This window comes from Bubalus bubalis, chromosome 9 (assembly GCF_019923935.1).
Source record: "Bubalus bubalis isolate 160015118507 breed Murrah chromosome 9, NDDB_SH_1, whole genome shotgun sequence".
Classification (NCBI taxonomy): Eukaryota; Metazoa; Chordata; class Mammalia; order Artiodactyla; family Bovidae; genus Bubalus; species Bubalus bubalis.
Genome location: NC_059165.1, coordinates 59749198 through 59769680, shown reverse-complemented (window position 1 = coordinate 59769680; position 20483 = coordinate 59749198). Strand labels below are relative to the sequence as shown.

The 20483-nt window shown below is 45.1% G+C and overlaps 1 protein-coding gene and 1 long non-coding RNA gene across 2 annotated transcripts in view; one reads left to right on the top strand and one right to left on the bottom strand.

Annotated features, from left to right (window-relative positions):
- Positions 1-12927: 12927 nt before the first annotated feature.
- Positions 12928-20483, top strand: part of CYSTM1 (cysteine rich transmembrane module containing 1) — a 57121-nt gene continuing 49565 nt past the window's right edge. The window contains exon 1 of the mRNA XM_044947592.1: positions 12928-13091. The gene's annotated coding sequence lies outside the window, so the exon portion shown is untranslated. The remainder of the gene's footprint in view (positions 13092-20483) is intronic.
- Positions 13359-13948, bottom strand: LOC123335069. The gene is made up of 2 exons (XR_006553371.1): positions 13806-13948; positions 13359-13665 (listed from the first exon to the last, which is right to left on the bottom strand). It is a non-coding gene; the product is annotated as an uncharacterized LOC123335069 (long non-coding RNA).

Genomic DNA, 20483 nt, shown 5'->3' with positions numbered 1-20483 from the left:
AAAAGTAAAAAGCTCAGGTGAAATGAATTTCAACAATATATTTTTCACCTACGTCCAAATATTATAAGTTAATATATTCAATAAAAATTAATATATTCAATAAAAATTAAAATATTCAATAAAAATTAAAATATGGGGGAAAAAAAAAGAAGCAGTGGATCTAGCCTGGAGCTGAGGAAACTGCATGGCCACAGTGCCCCTCCCTCTCTGATGCAGGTGGACTCCACACCCAGGGAACTGCGAGTTTGGCCTCTCCAGGGAGCGGCCTGGAGCAGGAGGTAAACAGACTTACTCTCCTCTGGCCTGTGGCCAAAGCAGCCCAGAAATTCAGGTAAAGGTGACACTTAAATAAGGCTCCGGGTGTAATTGGTACCAAGGTCTCCCCTGCAGCAGCCAAAGAATTGCACTAGAGGTAAACCACAAGGCCCTACTCTACAGCGCAGGGATTCACTATCCTGTGATAAACTATAATGAAAAAGAATGTGAAAAAGAATATATAATAAGTCAGTTTGCTCTACAGAAGAAATTAAACATAACATTGTAAAGTGCGTAACTATGTGCTACGCATGCTATGCTAAGGCACATCAGTTGTGTCCGACTCTTTGCAACCCTATGGACTGTAACCCACCATGCTCCTTTGTCCATGGGATTCTGGAGTGGGTTGCCATGCCCTCCTCCAGGGGATCTTCCCAACCCAGGGATCGAACCCGTCTCACATCTCCTGAATTGGCAGGCGAGTTCTTTACCACTCCTGCCTCCTGGAAAACCCAAATTAACTATACTTCAATAAATTTTTTTTTTAAAAAAGAACTGCACTAGAGTAACCCTGGTCATCATGCATAACTCCTGATCACCTGACCAAAGAGTCCCAGAAAAATTAGTGGTGGGGCCAAGGTGAAGCAGATGCCTAAGGCAATGGCACCCCACTCCAGTACTCTTGCCTGGAAAATCCCATGGATGGAGGAGCCTGGTAGGCTGCAGTCCATGGGGTCGCTAAGAGTCAGACACGACTGAGCGACTTCACTTTCACTTTTCACTTTCATGCATTGGAGGAGGAAATGGCAACTCACTCCAGTGTTCTTGCCTGGAGAATCCCAGGGATGGGGGAGCCTGGTGGGCTGCCGTCTATGGTGTCGCACAGAGTCGGACACAACTGAAGCAACTTAGCAGCAGTAGCAGCAGCAACCTAGGGTGTGGATGCTGGGGGTCAATGGTGGGGATACATGGAGGCTCCTGTGACCTGGAGAACTTGTTCTGTGCAGAGAGCAGCTTCTACTGCCCATACCATTTAACCCTTGTGACAGCTCTGTGTGTCTGGGCCTATTATTATTCCCACTCTACAGATGAGGAAATTGAGGCCCCAAAAGATTTAATAAATGGTTCTGGGTTCCAAAACAAGGATTTAGGGGAACCAGGGCTAGAATGCAGGTCTCTGGACACTCATAGCACTGCCCTGCCTCCCTGAGCGGGAGAAGTCACTTCTCCTCTTAAATGATCTTTCAAGTAAGGAATGGGGGAGTTTTCCTTCTCCTATTCCTTTCAGAAAGTGTCTAAGTCCTTACTAGGTGTGTTTTCCAAAGAAAACAAAAACAAGGCTTCCAGGGCCCAGGAGAGGTAGGATTCAGAGCCTTGCTGTACAAACTGAGTTGTAGGGCCCCAGCCAGGAACAATTGCCTGATCTTCTAAGAATCTCACAGCAGTGCCACATGCCTCGGCTTTCTCCAGGCAACAGAAGGAGGTGGTGGAGGCGGCGGTGGCAGCAGCAGCCTTAGCAGCAGCAGCAAATCTGTCCCCAGCGCACGACAGCACTGTTGTGCTGTGATGGAATACACGTGGCATATGTCTGCAGAGTTACTATCTTGAGAACGGATAGAAAGGGGATTTTTCATATGCCAGATTTCACTTTCCTTTTTGAAACAATCCTTGTAGTAAACAGAGGTTTTCTGATCTTGTGAAGATCCAGGAGATGGGAATTCCTTTACTCATTTTAAGCAAAACTATTGTCTTGTAGAGTCTCAGCCTATTGATGGTGCAAATGATTTTTTTTTTTAAATGTGGAAGCTCTCCTGCCCTCCCTCCAAAGGCCAGGACAGGAAGAGGCGCACCACCAACAGGTGACCAGCCTTGTTCTGGTCTCAGACCACCCCAGTGATGGGACCACCATCTGTCCTGTGACTGCCAGTCGTTGGGGTGGGTAAGAGGAAAGGCTTGCTGAGCACGGGAGTCCTGGGGCAAGAGGAGACAAAGAAGAACCAGGAAGCGAGCAGAATGTAATTTTTAGGAGGAGAATTATTTTGAACTGCGTCTTGTGCACTGACAGCATAATCATCATTATTAGGGCCTCAGATGTAACATGGAGCCCGCCCTGAAGTTAAATTTTCCCTTTCAGATAAGCATGGCCTGTCAACCCAGCCTAAGATGGCTCACTGCAGCCTCCTCCATGCTCGTGGGTAGGAACGCCCCAGCTGCTCCCTCACTGTTAACGTTCATTAAGGACATTGCTTTACTGGTAAACAGGGGCACCTGTTTAACTTAGCCTTATCAAATCAACCTGACAACTACATCATGCAAGCCCCCAGAGCTGTATTTTTCAACCCACTTTTCGTTTTGGGGTGCTTTCTCATAGAAGGGCAGACCTGTGGCCTGAATAATGCTCAGACAGATTGTGTTTAGCTTTCACCAGTATTTTAAAAAATACTTAGCTTAACCAGTATTTTAAAAACTGGTTTTCACGTCAAAATTCTGTTTGCTAGCTTCTCTGGAAAAAAAATCATAAGACTTGGCTACACCGGGCCAACTCCCCTGTGTCAAGTGGCTAGATAGTGGCTCCCTTTGCACAGAGCTTGTTCTCCAGTTTGCCATAATCCCACCACTTCGCATCATCCTCTTTCCACACTCGAAGAAAGGGTACAAATTAAAAGGCAGATGTGAAGGGACTTTCCTGTGGTCCAGTGGTTAAAACTCTGTGTTTCTAATGCAAGGGGCTCAGGTTCAATCCCTGGTAGGGGAACAAAGATCTCACATACCACATGGCATGGTCAAAAACAAATAAATAAATGATACAACCGTAAGAAATAAAATAATTTTTAAAAAGGCAGAAATGGATAAATGAGTTTCAATCTTGGCTCCACCCCTTACTTTCTAGGGCCTCTTAAACAGGTGTGTGCATCTCTCTGAATTCTGTTTTTAATCCCTAGGAAGAAGAGAATAACGAGAAAACGTACACAGAGCGTTGGCCAAAAGCCTTGCCTTAGAGGACGCACTCGCAAAGAATTTGTCCTGCATGTTTACTGGTGATTATGACAATCCCTGTGAGTGACACAGAGGAGACCCAAAGCTGTATATGAATGGACACAGCTACTAAAATGTAAGTTTGATATAAGCAAGGATTTTGAAAATTTTGTTTTGCTTATTCCTACATCTCCAGAGCTTAGAACAGCCCCTGGCACGTGGTTGGTACTTAATACATGTGCTGAATGAATATGTGGATTTATTGTTTTCCCTGAGTTCATATTCTTCATATGTCAAGTGCTAAATCATCATTTGTTATCGTTTAGTGGCTAAGTCGTGTTCAACTCTTGGCGACCCCATGGACTGCAGCATGCCTGGCTTCCCTGTCCTTCACTATCTCTCTCGGAGTTTGCTCAAACTCGTGTCCTTTGATTCAGTGATGCCATCAACCCATCTCATCCTCTGTGGCTCCCTTCTCCATGAATCATTGGTTCATTGAATAAATATAAATGCAAACAGACATATAGGCTGAGTATCTCAAATTTATAGGTGCTGATTTTTTCCCCCTTATTTTCAAAATATCAGAAATCAGGGAGATTCTTAAGAGTTGATGAAAACTTCATACTCACTTGAGTCACAGCCTATGAGAAAAATGTGTTTTCCTCCAGGGCTGGGTTTCTAAGATCATAATCTAAATGCCAGGCCACTTTAGGAATCAGTGCTTTGAAAAGTCACAATTAAAATTGCACGCCTTTATGTGGTGCTTCTTGAGAACTCAAGGTGCTGTGCAAACACATTTAAAGCATGAAGTGCTCTCTGAAGCACTTTCCTCAGAAGTAATCCTTCCAGAGAAGAGAGTGCACTTAGGTAAAACCAGTGGTGGGTTCTATACCATGATCTCAACAAGGCTGAACCTCTCAGTGCTGGAGTTTGCCCCCCAGTGGATGCAATTTTCCTGGAAATACCGGAGGTGAGTTGGCTCCCAGTTAGAGTCAAAGCTACCCTTTTGGAATAATACTGGAATTTCATATTATTGAATACATGTGCCTACAGGACTCTTCAATAAGCTTGTGGTTTTGGTATCAGTGGCCTGTAGGGGTCAGCTGTGTTTTTTGTTTGCTAGGCATCTGTTCTTCCTAGTTCTGGTAACTAAATTTCAATTTTCCTGGGGAAGCTGTTTTTTCCGCACTTTCCAATGTGGGGTTTGAGAGATGGCTAGCCTTACCCCCAGTTCCAGATGACAGCACAAACTAGCCAAGATGCCACATCCCCTGGCCACAACCACACATTCAGAGAGAAGCAATTTACCCCAAGCTGATGCAAACAGTAAGACTCCAATCTGGAACTTTTCTTAGTAAAAAGTTCTCTGGGAAAGAGAAGACCTTTTGTCTGATTTGAGAATGTGCTTCTAACACTCTCAGAGGGGCTGCACTCTCAGAGAATGCACAGAAAAGAGAGCCGAGAGATAGAGCAAGAGAGATGATTCCTGGTGAAACTGTTTGAGTGCCTGGATCCAGCTATACCTGAAGTTCAGATTTGTGTCTGGACTCCTGGTTTCAAGAGCCAATAAATTCTCTCTCTCTCTTAAACTGATTTGAAGAGCATTTTAGTTCCTTGCAATGGAGACAATCCTGACTAGCAGATTGGAATCTGAAAATGTAAATCAGAAAAAAGATGTGTAAAACTGAAACTCATTGCTCAGGTGAAACCCCAAACCTTGAAGCACGGCCAAAAGCAGACTGACACCTTTCTCCTTCGCATGCACCTCAAATTCTGTTACAATCAGGCAGACCAATGAGCTAGCAAACAGAAGTGAAGCTGTTTTCCCCTTTCTTTAATATCCTCAAACATGAAAAGAATCTGATTTGGTTTTTTTTCTGGTTTTTGTGTATGTACTGGCCACATTCACTGGCTTTCCTTTCACATGTGTTCATTTGTCTGTTTCCACAGGAGGAAAGCCAGAAGCCAACTCTTAGTGGATTTCCCAGTGCTTTAAAACTCTGTTTTGAGAGGAGTTCCACAGTGTTTGCCACTGAGCCTGTGAGCTCCAGAAAGACATTATTTCACCTGTGCAGCATGTAGAGATGTTCATTTTAATAGGGTTTCTGTGCACCTCCACCTGCCAGGCTCCAACTGCCACACACATGTGAGCAAAAGACAGCCCTCCTCCTCTCCAGAAGGGGTGGTTTCTAGTCCTTGGTCAGCCCTTCCTCAGCTCTTGGGGCTGCACCTTTGCCCCTACTCTCCCTTCTGACCATGTCGGATGCTGCTGTTTCTTTACAAAACACTACATCCTCCAAAAGGAGGGGATATATGTACACATACAGCTGATCCACTTTGCCATACAGTAGAAACTAATACAACATTGTAAAGCAACTATACTCCAATAGAAATTTTAAAATAAATAAAAATATATTCTTAAAGAACAAACACAAAAACATTGCCTCCATTCCCACTTTCCATTCTGAGGAGCTTCAGTAGATTCCTATAGTTTTTGTATTGAATCCATACTCTTCTTCTCATGCCTTAATAAAACCAATACCAATAATAAAGAAAAGTGAACAGTTAGGAGCGCTTCAGTTCAGTCGCTCAGTCATGTCCGACTCTTTGCAACCCCATGGACTGCAGCATACCTGGCCTCCCTGTCCATCACCAACTCCCAGAGTTTACTCAAACTCATGTCCATTGAGTCAGTGATGCCATCCAACCATCTCATCCTCTGTGGTCCCCTTTTCCTCCTGCCCTCAATCTTTCCCAGCATCAGGGTCTTTTCAAATGAGTCAGCTCTTCGCATCAGGTGGCCAAAGTGTTGGAGTTTCAGCTTCAACATCAGTCCTTCCAATGAACATTCAGGACTGATCTCCTTTAGGAGGGACTGGTTGAATCTCCTTGCAGTCCAAGGGACTCGCAAGAGTCTTCTCCACCGTGGCGGATTCATGTTGATGTATGGCAAAACCAATACAATATTGTAAAGTAATTAGCCTCCAATTAAAATAAATAAATTTAGATTTTAATAAAAAGAGTCTCCAATACCACAGTTCAAAAGCATCTTTTCCAGTAGGAGCACTGACTAGGTGCCAAGCTCCATGTCTAGGTTTCATACACATCATCTTAGTTAATCTTCAAAATAACACTCTAGATACACTGTGGGTAGCGATGGGGTGGGAAAAAATCTATAAAGTAGATAACAATGTAATCCATATTTTTTTTTCCAAATGAGGACACTAACACAGAAAGAGGCTAAATAACTTTCTCAAGGACATGTGGCCAATAAGTGATAAGAGTTCGAATGCAACCCTGTCACCCTGGCTCCAGACCCTGTGCTGCTACCAGAAGATTCTGCTGTTTCAAAAGCTCCTCTTACAGTCTGCCCTGTCCCTACCTTGTTTCTCACAACTCTCCAGTTTCCACAGCCGACCTAGGCTGGGCTTATGCCTGGGCCCACCATTCCCTAATGGTATGGCCTTTGCTTATTTGTTCAATCTTTCATTCATTCATTTATTCACTCAGCAAATATTTACTAAGCCCCTGTCCCAGGTGTTCATGTCATCTGGATGACATGACCAAGAAAGCTCTTTTCTCTCACCACTTCTCCAAATCTTGCCTTTCCGGCTGTGTTCCAGACCCTCTCTTTCATACATCCCACCTTCCAATGCGGCCAGCATGGTGTCCCTCTTCGTGAATGCTAAGGGCAGAGAAGGGCATGACATAGTTTAGCCTTCAGTTTCACAGGGTCTTTGTGGAGCTCTCATACTGTCCCACTGTCCTGTCAGGAGTCTGAAGTCTGGAGGACCAAGTCAGAGAACTTGCTCCTTTCATATCCATCACAGTGTAGTGTGTGTATTAGGCATCCAAGAGACATTCTTTCATCTAGTTGGTGAGTGAACAAATGGGGCCAATGAAAATAGAGTGATTTTTTAAAAATATTTATGTATTTGGATGCATCAGGTCTTAGTTGCAGCATGCAGGATCTTCATTGCGCCATCCGTTATCTTTTGTTACGGGGCATAGACTCTCTCTAGTTGTGGTGAGTGGGCTCCCATGGGCTCAGTAGTTGTGGCACGGGCTAAGTTGCCCTGTGGCATATGGGCTCTTAGTTCCCTGACCAAGGATTGAATCTGCATCGTGCTCATTGCAAGGCAGATTCTTAACCACAGGACCACCAGGGAAGTCCCCCAAATACAATGAGTTTGAAAATGGCCTTCTGAAAACCTGAATCTGTGTCTTTCCTTTGACTTAGAATTCACATCGAGTTAATGACAGTCTCACGAAGTAGGTATTGTACCCATTTTACAGATAAGACTGAGGGACAAGGAAGGTGGATAACTTGTCTGATTTCACAAAATGGATAAATCACAGAGCATATGTTCCCCACCCCTGCATTATGCTGCCTCCACAATCCTTGGATGGTTTTCCTGAGCTCACAAATGTTGAAAATCCTTTGCCATTTCTGTGGCTAATCCATTCACAAAACTTTGCGTTGTCAGGACCTTCAGTTCAGTTCAGTTCAGTTCAGTCGCTCAGTCGTGTCCGACTCTTTGCAACCCCACGAATAGCAGCATGCCAGGCCTCCCTGTCCATCACCAACTCCTGGAGTTCACTCAGACTCACGTCCATTGAGTCGGTGATGCCATCCAGCCATCTCATCCTCTGTTGTCCCCTTCTCCTCCTGCCCCCAATCCCTCCTAGCATCAGAGTCTTTTCCAATAAGTCAACTCTTCTCATGAGGTGGCCAAAGACTGGAGTTTCAGAACCTTTCACACAGGCATTTTTCTGTATTTTCAGGAAAGAAAATTTGAAGAAACTCCAGCAACTTCTACATCTGGCTGACTATTCACTTCTGGGATTGGAAGTCAAATCCTAGAAATGGCCATGCTCCTTGGCCATGTCTCAGTTCTGGATTGCTGCCAAGTAACATTCCTTGAGTTTGTATTCATGATAGCGCTCCTTCCTCAAGGGAGTGGTGGGAATGAGAGTGGGGAACATTCTATTTTTCCTTTGATGGTTATGCCCCATCACACCCAAGTTCAGTTCAGTTCAGTCGCTCAGTTGTGTCCAACTCTTTGCGACCCCATGAATCCCAGCACGCCAGGCCTCCCTGTCCATCACCATCTCCTGGAGTTCACTCAAACTCACGTCCATCGAGTAGGTGATACCATCCAGCTGCCATCTCATCCTCTGTCATCCCCTTCTCCTCCTGCCCCCAATCCCTACCAGCATCAGAGTCTTTTCCAATGAGTCAACTCTTCACATGAGGTGGCCAAAGTACTGGAGTTTCAGCTTTAGCATCACCCAGGGCTGATCTCCTTTAGAATGGACTGGTTGGATCTCCTTGCAGTCCAAGGGACTCTCAAGAGTCTTCTCCAACTCCACAGTTCAAAAGCATCAATTCTTCAGGGCTCAGCTTTCTTTATAGTCCAAGTCTCACATCCATACATGACTACTGGAAAAACCATAGCTTTGGCTAGATGGACCTTTGTGGGCAAAGTAATGTCTCTGCTTTTTAATATGCTGTCTAGATTGGTCATAGCTTGTCTTCCAAGGAGCAAGCATATTTTAATTTCATGGATGCAGTCACCATCTGCAGTGATTTTGGAGCCCCCCAAAATAGTCTGTCACTCTTTCCACTGTTCCCCCATCTATTTGCCATGTGATGATGGGACCAGATGCCATGATCTTAGTTTTCTGAATGTTGAGTTTTAAGCCAACTTTTTCACTCTCCTCTTTCACTTTCATCAAGAGGCTCTTTAGTTCTTCTTCACTTTCTGCCATAAGAGTGGTGTCATCTGCATATCTGAGGTTACAATCTTGATTCCAGCTTGTTTTTCATCCAGTCCAGCATTTCTCATGATGTACTCTACATATAAGTTAAATAAGCAGGGTGACAATATACAGCCTTGACGTATTCCTTTCCCAATTTGGAACCAGTCTGTTGCTCCATGTCCAGTCTAACTGTTGCTTCTTGACCTGCATACATATTTCTCAGGAGGCAGGTCAGGTGGTCTGGTATTCCCATTTCTTGAAGAATATTCCACAGTTTGTGGTGATTCACACAGTCAAAGTCTTTGGCGTAGTCAATAAAGCAGAAGTAGATGTTTCTCTGGAACTCTCTTGCTTTTTCGATGATCCAGTGAATGTTGGCAATTTGATCTCTGGTTCCTCTGCCTTTTCTAAATCCAGCTTGAACATCTGGAAGTTCTTGGTTCATGTACTGTTGAAGCCTATCTTGGAAAATTTGGGGCATTACTTTGCTAGCATATGAGATGACTGAAATTGTGCAATAGCTTGAGCATTCTTTAGCATTGCCTTTCTTTGGATTTGGAATGAAAACTGACCTTTTCCAGTCCTTTGGCCACTGCTAAGTTTTCCAAATTTGCTGGCATATTGAGTGTAGCACTTTCACAGCATCATCTTTTAGGATTTTGAAACAGCTCAACTGGAATTCCATCACCTCTACTAGCTTTGTTCGTAGTGATGCTTCCTAAGGTCCACTTGCCTTCTCATTCCAGGATGTCTGGCTCTAGGTGAGTGATCACACCATTGTGATTATCTGGGTCATGAAGATCTTTTTTTAATAGTTCTTCTGTGTATTCTTGCCACCTCTCCTTAATGTCTTCTGCTTCTGTTAGGTCCATACCATTTCTGTCCTTTATTGTGCCCATCTTTGCATAAAATGTTCCCTTGGTATCTCTAATTTTCTTGAAGAGATCTCTAGTCTTTCCCATTCTGTTGTTTTCCTCTATTTCTTTGCATTGATCGCTGAGGAAGGCTTTCTTATCTCTCCTTGCTAGTCTTTGGAACTCTGCACTCAGATGCTTATATCTTTCCTTTTCTCCTTTGCCTTTTGCTTCTCTTCTATTCACAGCTATTGTAAGGCCTCTCAGGCAACCATTTTTCCTTTTTGCATTTCTTTTTCTTGGGGATGGTCTTGATCATTGCCTCCTATACAATGTTACGAACCTCTGTCCATAGTTCTTCAGGCACTCTGTCTATCAGATCTAATCCCTTGAATCTATTTCTCACTTCCATTGTATAATCGTAAGGGATTTGATTTAGGTCATACCTGAATGGTCTAGTGGTTTTCCCTACTTTCTTCAATTTAAGTCTGAATTTGGCAGTAAGGAGTTTATGACCCAAGCCACAGTCAGCTCCCAGTCTTGTTTTTGCTGACTGTATGGAGATGACAAGAGTGAACATCAACATTTTAGGAATCTGCGAACTAAAATGGACTGGTATGGGTAAATTTAACTCAGATGACCAGTATATCTACTACTGTGGGAAAGAATCCCTTAGAAGAAATGGAATAGCCATTATAGTCAACAAGAGTCAAGTACAACATATACAGTACTTGGATGCAATCTCAAAAATGACAAAATGATCTCTGTTTGTTTCCAAGGCAAACCATTCAATATCACAGTAATCCAAGTCTATGCCCTGATCAGTAATGCTGAAGAAGCTGAAGTTGAATGGTTCTGTGAAGACCTACAAGACCTTCTAGAACTAACACCCAAAAAAGATGTCCTTTTCATTATAGGGGACTGGAATGCAAAAATAGGAAGTCAAGAAATACCTGGAGTAACAGGCAAATTTGGCCTTGGCGTACAGAATGAAGCAAGGCAAAGGCTAACAGAGCTTTGCCAAGAGAATGCACTGGTCATAGCAAACACCCTCTTCCAACAACACAAGAGAAGACTCTACACGTGGACATCACCAGATGGTCAACACTGAAATCAGATTGATTATATTCTTTGCAGCCAAAGATGGAGAAGCTCTATACAGTCAGCAAAAACAAGACCAGGAGCTGACTGTGGCTCAGATCATGAACTGCTTATTGCCATCATCCCAAACAACTCAGTAAAATGGGAGTGGCCAAGGACCTTACTGAAAACACCATTCTTCTCCCACAGCATGGCCCTATATGTCCAGCTGCCCTCTCTTCCAAGGCAGTTAACCCTGCCCCCACTCTCATCTCACCTTGCTCTGCCCACATTACAGCCTCAGAAGCTCTGAGCTTTCCTGTAGGGCCTCCATCAGGTTCTTCTCACTGCTCCTCCTTCCTTGCAGTCCTCATTTTCGTAATCTCCCTTTCCTTAATGCTGTTAGCACACCCTTCCTTTCAGTAGTCCCTCCTCAAACCACTGTTCCTTCTTCCTCTAGATCCCCTCTCCATTCTCTCCACTCCCAGACTTCTCCCCTCTACTGCATCCCTCAAACCTCATTCCAGCCCAGCTCTTCCCCCACGCATCCCTAACCTGCACTTAGAGCTCCTCTCCTCAGCCCAACCAGCCACCCCAGGTCTGGCTGCCCCTGCTCTGCTCCCACCATCTTCCTGCCTCCTAATCTCTGCTCTTTGGGACCTGGGCTCATGTTTTAAATCTCTCTCCTTTTAGTACAACTCTGTCTGGAGCCATGATTCTTCTCTTTCACAGCTGTCTTCCCCCCACCCCATTTATATGCTAGTTTCTTTTTTAAATGTAAAAATAAACAAGTGTTTATTTTTTAATTTTTTTAATGTTTTTAATTTTTTTAATGTTAATTTAAAAAAATTTTTTTAAACTTTTTTAATGTTTCTTTTTTATATGCTAGTTTCTTTTTTAAATGTAAAAATAAACAAGTGTCACTTGAAACAAAACTATTAAGTAAACAGTACAGGTGGTACTTGGATATGAGATGCACCACTCATAAACTTTTAATCTTCAAGGATCGTGCCTTAAGCACCCATTGCCAGTCAAAGATGCTCACTAGAAGTTATTTATAAAGTAACTTTTGGGTTTAAAATCCCATACTCTAAGAGGGAAGGACAACATATATGAAACTTCCATAGTGGTGCAGGGTGTAGGAGAGTAAAACTTAAATGGAACTCAGAAAGAAGTAAAGGGATAGAATAAGCAGTGGCTCTCAAACCAGGACCTCCACAGGATCTTACATTTTCATTTTGAAACTGACGGTCTATGTCTAGTGACTGGAAAGTCACAGAGATGTAGGCATACCATTATAGTGAGCTAGGGGAGGAAACTGAAGGGAAAATCAATTTCTAAACTGAAAATAAATCGGACTTCAACTAGGACTTTCAGAGTTGTGCTAAGCTTTGCTCTGGGTGTTTCAGTGCTTTCTCTTTCTGTTGGCAGAGAAGGAGGGCTGCAGGACTGGAGGACTGGGCTGGCCTACAGCCTGTTCTTCATCCTGAGTGAATGGCTGCACTACTTGTTGTGAGGCTTATGGGTAATGTTGCCAGAGAGCAATCCAGTTATCAACCTCAGCCCCAGTCCTCTCATGTACAGTTTTCGAAGCAAACCCTCGAACCTAGTTGGATCTAGAAGAAGACGCGGAGAGAAGCGGCCCACAAGCGAAGCCTGCAGCACGCCTAGCACTGAATCCCTTATGGATTCGGTGCGGACACAGGCCCTGAGGCCAGGCACTTGCCCTGACGGCGAGGGGATAACGTCTGGAGTCTCGGAGCACTGATCCAGCCTGAGGTGACTGCCTTTTGGAGCCTCGGGTATCCATGCCCACTTATCCGTGCCTACTTTAAGGCCAGAGCAGGGAAGCCGGAGCCGGACGGCCGGACCCGGACCTCGAGTTACCGTAAACCTCTCGGGAGCTCTCTGGGTGGCGCCTTCGGGCCTCGCTGCTGGGGGCGGGCTCGCGCTGTGACACCGCCCCCCGCCTCGCCCCGCCCCGCGCGTGTTGCCAGGGTGATCAGGTGACTCCGCGCTCGCGGCGCTCGGGGAGGCCGTGACGTCAGGCGAGCCTAGTCTCCTCACTTGCTCCTTGGCAGGTGCGGCGCTACTTGTTCGGTCTCGTCAGGTTCCAGCGGGTCCCGGCCGAACCAGTGCTCAGCGGATTCGTAGAGAGGAGAGGTGAGGCCCGCGGTGGACCCGGGCCCAGCCAAGCTGGGACCAAGGAGGGGGTTAGGCGCGGGCAGCGCCCTTCCGGGCTTTTGCGCACCCCCGAGATCCCCAGAGGGCGCCGGGAGAGCGACGGGCTCCTGGGCGCGATGGGCGGACTCGAGCCGGGAAGCGAGCAGAGCTGGGGGAGAGGCCGGGAGCCGGCGGAGCTGTTGGAGCCGGCCTGATACACACCCCAGCGCTTAGCGGCTGCTCCTCCGGGTCCAGTCGCAGCGCCGCTGGCTGAGGCTGGGAAGATCCCGCACTGCCCGCCGGGGCCTCTGGGCCGAGGACTTAGGGGCTCCGCGTAGCGAGGAGTCGGCTGACTGAGAGCTAGGCTTGCCACACCCGGTCTCGAGGGACGTCTGCGGGAGGCGTCCGCGTCTCTTTGCCTTGAGCTGCGATTTCTAGAGTGCTGCGGGCGACCCACTCCATGCGCAGAACCGAGCCTGCTGGGGACGCGAGGCCGGGTGGGAGCTGGGACCAGAGGTGTTCAGAAAAGATGTTTCAATCCTGTTGAGTGCGGTTGATAGAAATGTGAATAGACCTGTTGGGAGGAGTGAAATCTGAGCGGAGCCCCAAGGGATGGGGCTAATCTCCGGCAGCTGTGGGGGTTGGAAGAGTAGGGGGAGGGAACGGGGACCTCTGGGAAAGAGACCTTGAGCTGGAAGTAAAGGAAAGACTTACTGGATTGAGTGCTAGGGCGGTTTTGGGGTCGGAGGAGAAGTTTGGAAAGTTAGGTTAGGGCCCATTTGAAAAAACTCTTCTGAGTGCTTAGCTGAGGGTTTGTGGGTGGGAGCCCATTGAAGCGTCGGCTGGATTGCGGTAGGGGGAATACTGGTATGGGGAGACTGAGGAGGCTGTTGTGACAGCCTGGAAAAGAGATGACAACGCCTAGAACTCTAATCTGTTGGGATTCTGGAAACCTTGCTTCGGAAATGTTTGTAGGAGACAGGGATGGGGGCGTAGGCAGCCAGGTGCCAATTATCCTAGAATTTTAAATAATTCCTTCTTCTGAGGGAAAAGAAGCACCCAGCTGCCTTCTCTTATCTCATTTGATCCGATCAGTTATGACTGTTTACGGGATTTGCCTTCCTCCATTTGCATTGAGGTTGTATTGTCCACAGCACTTACCCTTTAGAGGTTTCAGAGTGTTCTACAACACCTCTTATACCTTGCTGCTGCTAAGTCGCTTCAGTCGTGTCCGACTCTGTGCGACCCCATAGACGGCAGCCCACCAGGCTCCCCCGTCCCTGGGATTCTCCAGGCAAGAACACTGGAGTGGGTTGCCATTGCCTTCTCCTAGGTGAAACCCAAAGTCCAAGTGAATGATAGGAGATTTAATGGCACAGAAGTTCTTGAAGGATAATGAGTGCCCAAAACATGAATATGGGGGCACTGGGGAAGCTGAAAGGAGTTCCATGCTCTTTGTTAATTGTAGAACAAATTCCCCTCTTCCTACCTACTACTTTCAGTGTGTGGGCTTTCCAGGTAACGCTGCATAAGTGTTAATTGGCCATTTTTGTCTTAAATTCTTAAGAAGTGAGAAGAAGATATTTTGATTATTGAAGAGGAATGATTGATGTACAATTTTTTCCAACTCTGAAATTTACTGATCCTGTGGGGGAAAAAAAAAATTAAAAAAAAAAAAACCAGCTGTCCCTTTTATATTGAATCTTCCACAAACTTCTTTTTTCTGGAGGAAGTGAAATAGCTGAAACTTCTCACCAACTTGTTTTGTATTTGCTTGACTCCAGAAAACAGAATTGAACCTCCAGGGATCCTGTACAGTAAAAGCCAGTTGAGGGAATTGCTGAGAACTTGGCAAGGTTTGTGTATAAATGGAGAAACCAGCACAGCACCCAAGGGAGGACAAATTGAGTGGTGGTATCTGGGGAAAGTGAACTTCCAGTCAGATCAGCAACATCATTCTCTGTAAATGACATCTTAAGACAGGCCATTTGAGCATTGAGCAATGTGTGTTTACAGCATATTTCTACTAACCCGGAGAACTTTTCCCCTTGTGTGCTTATTCATTGGTAGGGTTTGTTAGTGTTTTTTATTGGGCTCTCCAGGAGCCCCATAATTTTAAGAATCACTGGAGATTAAATTTCTGGGCCACATTTTTAAAAAATTGTTATCAATTTTCTAAATCTCTTTGGAAATATTTGAAACAGCCAGTTAATCATGCTTTCTTTGTAAACGGTCCCCCCACCCTCCAAACACGATAACTAATAGGGATAGAGTAGGATAATCCCCTGGAGTAGGAAATGGCAACTCACTTCAGTATTCCTGCCTGGAAAATTCCATGGACAGAGGAGCCTGGTGGCCTGCAATCCATGGGATCGAAAAGAGTCGGACTGAGCGCACATGCAAGCAAGCACAAGGATAAGCAAATAGTTAGCTTAGAAACCCGGTTAGGGAATTGTAGATAGAGAGGGAACTTCAGGGGGCTTTGGGAGACTACAGTAAGATTAATGATCACTCAAGAAAATAATGGGAAGATTCTGAGACCATGTGCGCTTGCTTGACTCATAAAGCAAAACAAGTCACTTAGCATCAAAGCCAGATTGGTTGGCTTAACAATAAAATCAAATCTAACCTGCTTAGCAACAAAACCATGCAACAGAAGCACAAGACATGCCCCCAGACAATAAAGCAGTGGTGGCTTGAGACCTACCTCCTACCCAGTGAGCTCAGTGAGTTAATGATCCCTAAAACATACTTTTTGACCCCTAAGACATGTTCATTGCACAGTGCCCCCCAAGCAATAAAACAATAGTAGAGAATAAGGCCCACAACCTACCCAGTAGCGTCATCAAGTTAATGACCCTCAGGACGTGCTCTGTGCACACAAAAACAGTCATTTATGGAAAGGTGACTTTTCAAAATGAAAGACCCACATTGTACTGAGACCCGAATAACTTCTCCAAAGTGCTATGACAGTCCTGGCCCGATCAAATAGGGACAAGAAAACTTGCCTGCTCTACCTGGGGGAAGAACTGATCATGGAAGTGTGACACTACTCAAGAAAGACAGAGATCTTCTCCCCCACCCCTCTCTTTTTCTGATTATAAAAATGTAACCCACTGAGTACTCAGGGCAGTGCAACACTTGCCTGCCTGCTTGTAAACCTTACAAGCATCTTGTTCTAGTAAATCTCATCTGTCACTTTGCCTCTCGCTGAATTCTTTTCTGTGCTGAGGCATAAAAGACTGGGAGCTCTTCGGAGGCCCCTGAGACGACACCCAGCGGTTTCCAAACTATGTGCTGTCAGGGCAGTTAGGTAAGCCAAGAGTTTTGGGAAATTTTCCGCTTTCATTCACCCTTGCTACCTCCACAAGTTTTCTACTGGTAGAGAATTTAAGACTCTGATAGGAAGAAAAAATAGTGTTTCCCTAAACACAGTCTATGATAAACACCAGGGCTGGTTGTTCTGTTGAAGAACAGAAATAACCTCCCTTAAGGGAAACTGGGCCCAGGTGAGAGGCAGGGCTGGGGTATGAGCCCGAGACCCCCATGGAACCTTCTAGGCCTGTGCCTTTGTCAGCCAACAGCAGGCCCTCCTTTCCTGGCTGGAAACATTCCTCACCCTTGAAATGGGGTAATGGGCAGTGCTCTCTTCACAGAGATTCTGAAGGAGTATTCATAGGACGCTTATATGAAATTTGAGCTCCTCCAAAGCAAATATTTTGCTTTGTTGGATGAATGGTATTTTTTTGAGATACCGTGAAATAAAAAAAAGAGGTGGACATTCTGAATTTTTATAAAAGCTTCATTGAGCACCCTAAGGTTTTTTTGTTTTTGTTTCCTGGTATATTTGGGTTTGGTCACCAGTAAACCAATAGTGTGATCTGGAGGCCTAAGGGTAAGTTCATGTTTGCATTTCATATGTAAATAAGTTCAGACTGTTTTACATTGTATCCAGCTGGTTTAGAGTGCCTGAAGTAAACCAGTAACCTAGCAGCCTCTTGGGCTTTTGACCCAGCATCCTTTCAACCCAGGAGTTAGTTATTAAGCTCTTCAGAGACTGAAGTGAGCAATAATGCTCACTAAATTGAATGAGGAGTGAAATAGTCACCTTTTAAAATTCCCCTCTCCTACTATGTCACTCTGCCAGTTCTTGGTCAGGTAGGGATTCAGGTGCTTGCTGAAGCATCCAGGGACCCTACAGAACTACAAAATCCATCTCTTAGACTTGTGGAGTAGTTATCACATGAGGGAAGTTGCTGACAGGAGAGGCTTCCTGTTTTTCTCATGCTGAATTGAAAGCTGTATTCTAGGCCTCCAACCTCCTCACACTTAACCAAGGCTACTAATTGACTTGGCTGTAAAATGGGAGTCAGTAATTAAAACCCAGCAGTTTAGAAGCAAGGGGAGTGGGCATGAGTTGACCCTCCAAGCTCTGACCAAAAAGTTCACACCATCTTGGATACTGTATATAAAGGGCTCTTCAAAAGGAAGTGAACTGAGAATGACTTCTTTTGTAGTTTTTGACGCACATGTGGAATATTACTGCAGAATCCGCCTGCAATATGGGAGACCTGGGTTCAATCCCTGGGTTGGGGAGATCTCCTGGAGAAGGGAACGGCTAACCACTCCAGTATTCTGGCCTGGAGAATTCCATGGATTATGTAGCCCTTGGGGTTGTAAAGAGTCGGACACGACTGAGTGACTTTCACTGTGCTGTGTGGAATATTAGTACTTATTTAAGCCTCAGAATCAGAGCTGGGAAACTGAATGGGCCCTCCCTTCTAAAGCAAGGGAGATAAATGCTTTGCATCCAGTCTCTGTGGGCAGGCAGCAAGTCTTTTATGTCTTTGCCAAAAACAAGAGATAGTGTCTATTTTTCTGAACCTTTCGATTATAGTGTCGACTTAAAAAATATTCACAACTTAAAGTTGAGTGTTATTTGGTGGGAATTTTGAGGACTTTTAAGCCCAGAAAACAACTTCTGAAGTAATCCTGAGAAAATTGCTCCAAGGAGATGAGAAGGGGAGCCAGGTTATATAGAAATTTTGCAACAAAAGGCAGGTAGTCTGAACATCAAAAGGTTATTATCATTTAAAGAAAACCAGATAACCCAAGTTAAGGAATATATCTATTTTCTGTATGTGGAAGATGTGAGAGGCTGAGCTAACTGAAATTATTCCTTTGATATACACCTCAGCTATCAGGCCAGTATCCTGTGAATGAATATCCTCAGTTCATCAGGGCTTACTCTCACCATAGGAAGAGGCTTGAGTCTGAGGGAGGCTGGATGGCAGGCATTCTCCTTCCTGAGTTCCCTTGGGGCTGCCTGGCTCAGGCTCACGATTGAGGGCTGCAATTGAATTGCTAATGATGGTGATATCCCTGTTTACTAATCGGGCAGGAAACACTCCATTTCTCAATAGGCCTCCCTCATTTTATTGTACTTGGCTCCGTTGTGCTTTGCATATACTGCGATTATTAGGGATTGAAGGTTTGTGGCAACCCTATGTCTGTCAATGTCATTTTTCAACAGCAGTTGTTCACTTTGTGTGTATGTGTCACATTTTGGTAATTGTCACAATACTTCAAACCTCCACCAGCAAAGAGATTACAATTTGCTGAAGGCTTGGATGTTTGTTAGCATTTTTCAGCAATAAAATATTTTTAAATTAGGTGCGTTCAGTTCAGTCGCTCGGCTGTGTCCGACTCTTTGCGACCCCATGGACTGCAGCACACCAAGCTTCCCTGTCCATCACCAACTCCCAGAACTTTCTCAAACTCATGTCCAATGAGTCAATGATGCCATCCCACCATCTCATCCTCTGTCGTCCCCTTCTCCTGCTTTGTCTTTCCCAGCATCAGAGGTTGTACATTAAGGTGTGTACATTGTTTTTTTAGACGTAATACTTTCGCACCCTCAGACTATCGTATAGTGAATACATAACCTTTATCTGCACTGGGAAGCCAAAAAACTTGTGTTAGTTGCTTTATTGTGATATTCAGTTTATTGTGATGATGCAAGTAAATGATATAAGGGAGTCTTGGTAATCATGGTGAGAAGAGGGTTTGATTTACCTGAATTTACTCATTAGAGAGTAATACCTTATTCACAGATGCCTCTTATCACTTCTCTGATTTGTGCTAAAGAGTTATTAGTGTCAAGAAAATTGGCCCAGAAAATAGTTTTAATGACTGAAAACTATCTGACCTCGTGGCCAGTGTTCACAAAAAAGTAGGGGTTGGGGGCTGTTGAGTTGTAAAGTTCTCTGGGACGAAGAAGACCTGGGAAGTGGTGCCTGGCTTCTGGCCTCAGTACTTTGCCCATCAGCTTTCAGTGTTGGGACCTTGGGTAGGATCATGTGGGTACAAGACATGTGAAGAGGGGGACTTCTGTAGGAATGTGCCTAGCTCATGAGTCCTTATCTTTCAGCTTGTTTTTACTGCTTTCCTGCTGCCTGCCAGCTTCCCATAAACCCCAGACCCAGTGTCCCTCCTTCCCCCACCCCCCAGCCTTTCTTCTGCAACACCCTAAGATTGTTTCTTCAGTCTCTGATGCAGTTTCTGCATCCTTCCGGTTCTGCTGACTTTGTGGAGCTAAACCTTGGCAAATCTTGATATGTGATGGTGGCAGTAGAAACACCAGTGATGGCCGTTGTTGCTATTTAGTTGCTCAGTCATGTCCAACTCTTTTGCAACCCCATGGACTGTAGCCTGCCAGGCTCCTCTGTCCATGGGATTTTCCAGGCAAGAATACTGGAGTGGGTTGCCATTTTCTATTCCAGGGGATTTTCCCAACCCAGGGATTGAACCCACGTGCACTGTGGATTCTTTACCACTGAGCCTCCTGGGAAGGCCCCAGTGAGGGCTAGTTGCATGCAAAGTCAAAGGGCTTGGAGGTGGATGCTTTACCTCTTTCTCACAGTTCATTTGTATTCCACCTGCATGATTTTTGTCTTATTTCTTTGCCATCAGTACTGTTAACATTTTTTTCTTTAAAATGTGCCATTTAAAAAAAAACCCTCCAGAAGTTATTTCAGGGGGGAACTATGATTGGCTTAAATTGGAAACAGCTATCACCTGACAAAGGCAAATCTTAAAAAGCATAACTGTTACAATTGTCCACATTCCCCACACCTGCCGTGTATCCCACTTGGAAAAATACTGCCTTCATCCAAAGATACGACTCACTGTGAGTTTTTTCGGGCGGCAGTAGACAGGTGATAGGGATGGTTTGAGGGTAGCCAGGTTTCAGAGAGGGCCCCTTGAACCCCACCTCTTGACACTCCTAGTGGCTCTGTGATACCAGGAAGACAGCAGAGTGAAGGGTCTAGGAACTAAAAAGAAATGCATGCAGTCAGTTGAAACCACTGCTGTTTTGATAGGTTTGCCAAA